Genomic DNA, 6,919 nt, shown 5'->3' with positions numbered 1-6,919 from the left:
CCCCTTGGCGGGCGGCCCCGGGTCCAGGACAGGACACCGTGGAGGAGTGGAGTGTCTTTTCCCCAAGTTGTCCTGAGGAGGGCGCTGGAAAATTGGGCTTTCCCAGGGTCCCTAAGTCCTGGTGGGGCTTGGGCTTCATGGGAGTTTTCTTTTCTCATGAACTTCCTCTGTGACTTTCAGGGGCTTAGTCATCCTCTCTGAGCTAAGCATTCCAGAAGAAAAGTTAATGGAGCGGCTGGGAGGGCCTTGCCTTAGCAGTCTAAGCAGGTTCCATGAGCGGCCTGAGACCAAAGCAAAGAGAAAGGGTGATGAGTGGGCAGCAGATGGTGAGGGGTTATCAGGACCCCCTCTCTGTGATCTCAACCCATTCCTGCTCTGTTCCCGAGGCTGGACCACCTCTCCCAAAGGGTCTGATCTGTGTGGTGGGCAGCAGGGAGGACCCTCAAGTCTCCACCAGGGTGAGAGGCATCTCCAGATGCTCCCAATCCCCAGTCAGTGCCCAGTCTGGGACCATGAAGGGGCAGCTGACCCACTCTTCAAACCTTCCAAGGAAGAGTGAAGGGCCTGAAGGCAGAGTTAAGCCCCATCTTAGGACAGACTTGCACAGAGCTGGCCAAGGTAGATCTGGACTGCCTGAGAGGCGTGAGATCGCATTCCTGGAGGATATTTACACAAAGCAAGGCACTGCTATTGGGGTCCTGGATGCTGATAACTTGAAGACACAGGTGAGCCCAGGAAGCTTTTTAGCTGCTGGTAAAACTCCCTGGACCAGACCCTTATTCTCCTGCTCTGACACTGGAGGGTGCTTGGAAATGCAGCCTGTCCTCCTTCTCTTGGTTGGGCCATTTATGGGGGGGGGTGCAGGGTGGTCACTTCAAGCCCAAGCCAGGTCACTTCCCAGGATGCCCTTGGGTGGATGTGTTCTCAGATAGAGGAGACCCCTCTTCTGTGTGCTCCTGGGAGAGGTCTCCACAGCTGAGGTCTCAGCATTCCCCCCTCTCCCTGCCAGGGGCATTTGAGGGAACAGAGCACCCCCCATCCCTTGGTTTAGCCCTACCTGGTCTACTGTGAGCAAGGGTCAGGGATTTGCAGAGAAGAAGGAAGATGAATCAATGGTCTTAGAATGTGCAGCAGTTCTCGGGCCTAATTGGCCAAAACCCTTGTTGAGTCTCCTGGGGCTTGGCTCTTTCGCTGAAGACACACTTTAAATTGCGCCGACATTTCTGAATCTGCTTCACAAAGTGCTAGGACAAAGCTAAGGCAAGTATTCTCCAAGTCCAATATAGGGATGTGGAGACTTAGGCTTGCTGTGGATTTCCCAGGAGCCAGAGGCAGAGCCAAGATGTCTTGGTGTGCTGAGAAGAGCTAGCTTTCCCTGGGTCCTGTTAGCCCTGCTCCTCACCAATCTAGGGCTGTTGATTTCTCTCCCCTCCATTCCCTCTGTCAACAGCCATGCACTGGAGAGGGAAGGGGAAGGAGTAGCCTACACGCCATATGCGCCTACGCATATTCTCCCATATTATCTTATTTGACCCGCACCACTCTCTCAATGTGATGTTGTCTGCTTTACAGAGGAAGGAGATGTCCTCATTGGCTGTGTGAGTCCAAGCAAGTGACTTTCCCTCTCTGAGGTGCAGAGCTTGGATTCACATACAGTTTGGGTTGGCTCCGAATAAAGTTCAAATTCTTTTTTTTTTTTTTTTGAGTCGGAGTCTCACTCCGTCAGCCAGGCTGGAGTGCAATGGCACAATCTCAGCCCACTGCAACCTCTGTCTCCTGAGTTCAAGTGATTCTTCTGCCTCAGCCTCTCAAGGAGTTGGCATTACAGATGCACGCCACCACGCCCAGCAATTTTTTTTCTTTTTTTCTTTTTTTTATAGTAGAGATGGGGTTTCACCATGTTGGCCAGGCTGGTCTTAAACTCCTTACCTCAGGTGATCCACTTAGGCCTCCCAAAGTGCTGGGATTACAGGCGTGAGCCACTGCGCCTGCCCAGTTCAAACCCTTTTCATGGCAGAAGTAGATGATCTTGAAGCTACTGAAGCTTCAGCTTCTGGGCCTCTCGCTTACACATCACACATTCCTTCCAGAGCCCCAGTTTTGTATTTTACTTTGTATTTTCTTCTTCTTTCTTCTTAGAGATGGGGTGTTCTTATATTACCCAGGCTGGCCCTGAACTCCTAGGATCAAAAGACTCTCCTGCCTCTGCCTCCTGAGCAGCTGGGAATACAGGCAGCACCATTACATCTGACTTCTATTCTTTTCTGAGAAAGACCCTCCACACCCCCTACTCCAGCTCCTGCTGCTTCTTTCAGCTGTACTGGGTTTAGATCTGCTAACGTGACCAGCTGCCCAAGTTTGCCTGGGACTGAGGGTTTCCAGGGATGCAGGACTTTCAATGCTAAAACCAGCAAAGCCTAGGGTAACCTGGTATTTGGCGGTCACCCTAGATACAATCCTGTCCTCAAATCACCTAAGGACCTGGGAAAACAGCAGCTCTTTATGGTGATTCTCACCATGGACCCTGATCTTGACCTTGCAATGTGGAGCGTCTTGGTTTGTCAAGGCTCAGTAGGACTCATCTGTCGTCAGACATGGGACTTGGCTGTCACCTACAGAGCCTGGGCAGCCTCAGGGACACCAGTCACCCTGTCTTGCAAATGCCCATCACCCCTGAAGGGTGGTGAGCTCCCTGTCTCCTGGGACCTCCCTGCCATGGTACCTGCAGTGCAGTACCACATAGTGTCATCTTAAAGTCAGCTTCTGACAGCTCTTCCTCTGGTGGATTTATGGCAGCTGCTCCCGTTATTGATAAGCGAGAATGCACGTGTCAGCTGTTAGCCTGGGCATGCGTGTGCTCTAAGTCTGCCAATATGCCAACTCAGGCTCATGTGCACATCCATGTCTTTGTCTTTATCTGATCTACCTGAGTGTACCAACCCAAAGTCCCCTGCTCGTGTGCATAGACACAGATTCACACAGCTGCCCACAAACATACACACGAGTCATAGTCCCATTTGTACACACATACACACATATCCAACAATGTGTGAATCCACTCACATCTCATCTCCACACATAGACACACGTGCATACCTGCACTGACAGCAGTTGGGCCAGGTGCCTTCAAGGCTCCATCTGGTACTGAGGATGTGGTGAGCAGCAGGTGCCTGCGATTCAGGCTCATTTCCTGACAATATGAGGAGGGAGCCAGGTCGGGTAGACAGTCGCAGTAGGTCACTAGTGCCCTGCTTTTCTGCCTCAGCAGTCTGAGACAGTGACGGTGAGACCATTTGACAGACTGACCTCTGTCCTGGTGTGTTGGCATCCTGAGTTGCTCTGTCCAAAGTTTCAACAAAATGATTGCTCATGATAAGAAAGTCCTGGCCCAAGACAGAGTTTGGTACTGAGCTTGACGGAATAGGGTCAGGGGATCTGAGTAGGCCTGGATGTGTCAACTGTGTACTGGGCATACTGTCTCTGGATACAATTCCGTCAGGTACTGTCCCAGTCCAGGTGAGGTCCTGAAGACTCTCCTCTGCAGGTCTGGGCCAGGATGTCCTCTCCTGGCTGGAAACTGGGAGTCCCACCCCACAGCAGTGGACTCTGAGGCTAGTAGCTCAGCTCTGGGCTCAGTGTGCCTGGGGAGGCTGGATACCCATCTACTGTGACATGTGACTTCCCCTGCCCCCTTGCTGTACCCAGGCCAGGTGTAGAGTGGCTACCTCAGTTTCCTCTGACTCGAAGATGGGGTCCCCTTCCTAGCTGTCTGAGACCTTGCCTACCTCTTTAACTGAGGGACTCTGTGGTGCCACCTGTTTCCTTACACCCATCTAATAGGTTAGTGGCTCCAGTAACCATTTTACCCACTGACTGTGACTCCTGGCTTGTATGGGCATTCACATGGGTGGACAGAGCCTCCTCTAACCCTGACTTTGGCTGTTTCCATCCTACAGTAGTCTCCTGTGCTTTCTCAGCCTGCCACATGGCAGAGCCTGAGTAGAGGAACACATCGAAGGATCTGTCTCTTTCCAGAAGGTTCTTTTTCCCAGCATACCTCTGCCTCCAAGCAGAACTGCTCCCTATTTGGAACTTCAACAGAGCCTTTAAAAGACTTCAGTAGGCCTGACTCAGTGGCTCACGCCTGTAATCCAACACTTTAGGAGGCCAAGGTGGGCAGATCACTTGAGCCCAGGAGTTTAAGACCAGCCCGGGCAACACCATGAAACCTGTCTCTACCAAAAAAAAAAAAAAAAAAAATCAGCTGGGTGTGATGGCACACACTTGTAGTCCAAGCTACTCGGGAGGCTGAGGTGAGAGGATTGCTTGAACCTGAGAGGTTGAGGCTGCAGTGAGCCATGACTGCACCACTACACTCCAGAGTGAGTGCAGTAAGACCTTGCCTTAAAAAAAAAAAAAAAGTATTTTGTGCAGTCTTCTTGTGTGTCTCCCCTAGAAGGCTGTGCACCAGGGAAGGAGCTGTGTTTCATTCATAGTGTGCTTCAGCATTAGCATAGGGTCTGGCACAAAATAGGTCCCCAATGGGTAATTATTTTATTATTGACTGGCTGAATGAATAGAGGAATAGATAGATAGTTTTTTTTTTTTTTTTTTTTTTTTTTTTGAGACAAAGTGTGGCTCTGCACCCAGGCAGGAGTGCAGTGGCAAGATCTCTGCTCACTGCAACCTCCGCCTCCCAAGTTCAAGTGATTCTCATACCTCTGCCTCCCAAGTAACTGTGTGCCACCACGCCTGGCTAATTTTTTTGTATTTTTAGTAGAGATGGGGTTTCGCCATGTTGGCCAGGCTGATCTTGAACTCCTAACCTCAAGTGATCCACCCACCTCAGCCTCCCAAAGTGCTGGGATTAAAGGGGTGAGCCACTGCGCCCGGCCAAATAGAGGAACATTGAATGAATGAATGAATGAATGAATGAAGAGGCATCTGACAATGTCATAAGCATTGGTTCCTGGTCGTGGCCTTTGTCATGCTCCTTATCCATCCATCCATAAATTGGCAGAGTGGAGCAGCCAGGGGTATACATTGAAAATCCCTGCTGAACCAGGCAGGAAATGGAAATGTGTGAAATGGCTGGGTGAAAGGCAATAGGGAGTGGTGGAGACTATGGCACATATATAAATGTTTACATTCACAGCGTATTTAAACATTGAGTTGAAATTCTTGCATTTAATGTGGAAAGGGACTTCTTAGAGTGGACATCTTATCATTTGACACTGTCCCCCACATTCTGGTTGAACTTTGCATGTCCTGAGGGGCAGTGTAGTTTAACTGAGGTTAAAGAGCAAATGAGTGCCAAAGACCTCTTCCTGAGATGGAGCTGTTGATAGCATGAGTCTGCTCATTGCTTCTAGAGCCACCTACATGTTACCAGGCTCCTAGTAAATGGGCAAGGTCCAGCCACGGCTGGGGAGACCAGACTTGAGCCCTGGACACACCTATGCTCCCAAAGCAGGGAAAATGCCGCAGAGTCGGTAAGGGGAGTCACTGTGTGAGCATTAACTGGCCAGGGTATGGCTCCTGCAGGGCTCCAGAAGGTGGTTTACCATGGGCTATTTGCCCAGAGATGAGCTGGGAGGTGCGATAGACAGTTTTAGCCTCATTTTACAGATGGGGAGAAACTCTGAGAGGTTATCTGACCTCCCCAATGTCACAAAGTGGGTGTATGACAGAGCCATCATATGAGCCCAAATCTGATTTTGAAGCTCATGCTCTATCAATTACAGCGGTGTCCCACCCTTTCAGGGAATATGGACCCCTTTAGTTGCCATGGAGATGGTACACTTCCTCTGTTGGTGGTACTGTAACCTGCAAACTGGTCTAGAGTCTTCAAGAGTCAACCAGGGCAACATAAGAATTCCAGTTTTATTATTTTAAAGCCACTTCCAGATGTTTGGGTTTTCTCTCCAAGCTGGAAAAATGTTATTCACAAGAGTTTACCTTTAGTCTCAACCTCCCTTTGAGAGCGAAATTCTTCCACTGCTGAGAAAGTTACTTATTTATTTATTTTGAGAAGAGTCTTTCTCTGTTGCCCAGGCTGGAGTGCAATAGTGTGATCTCAGCTCACTGCAACCTCCGCCTCCTGGGTTCAAGCAGTTGCTGAGAAAGTTTAAAAGTGTATGTTGCAAGTTTTTTTTTTTTTCTGAGCCGGAGTCTTGCTTTGTCACCCAGAAGGCAGTGCAGTGGTGTGATCTCGGCTCACTGCAATCTCCACCTCCCGGGTTCCTGCCATTCTCTTGCCTCACCCTCCCCCTGAGTAGCTGGGACTACAGGCACCCACCACCACGCCTGGCTAATTTTTTGTATTTTTAGTAGAGACAGGTTTTCACCGTGTTAGCCAGGATGGTCTTTATCTCCTGAACTCATGATCTGCCCACCTCGGCCTCCCAAAGTGCTGGGATTACAGGCGTGAGCCACCGTGCCTGGCTGCATGTTACAAGTTTTGAAGTTGGTCAGTGAGAGTGGGAAGGAAAGTTTTTGGTATTTCTGAGGGAAGCAGCACCTGCTCCCAAGGAGCCACAGACTTCTAGCTCTGCATGAGCATCTCTTTTAGCCTGGGAACCTGTCACAGGCTTTCCGTCCCTCCTCAGAAGAACAGATAGGACAGGCTGGGGCGGAGCAGGTGCAGGGTCCTCTGCTCCTTTTATGTTCTCACCTTTGACCTAGGCTGTTTTGAGGGGCTGGTGTCCCTTGAGGGCCTCTTGGGGTCTTGGGGTCACTGCTCATATAGCCCATACGGCCCAAGGCCAGCCTCTTTGCAGCACCATTTCACTGTGAGTGGCTCACAGCCATGACCCTGCAATCCTGGCCCTCAGAGGAGGTGCTCCTTCTTTCCCACAGGCCAGGCTGTGTCTTCCTCTTATTTGTGTGTATTAAATATCTGGTCTTCCTCACCTGCACC

This window comes from Trachypithecus francoisi, unplaced genomic scaffold, assembly GCF_009764315.1.
Source record: "Trachypithecus francoisi isolate TF-2019V2 unplaced genomic scaffold, Tfra_2.0 Lachesis_group9, whole genome shotgun sequence".
Classification (NCBI taxonomy): Eukaryota; Metazoa; Chordata; class Mammalia; order Primates; family Cercopithecidae; genus Trachypithecus; species Trachypithecus francoisi.
Note: the sequence above shows the minus strand (reverse complement) of the source record.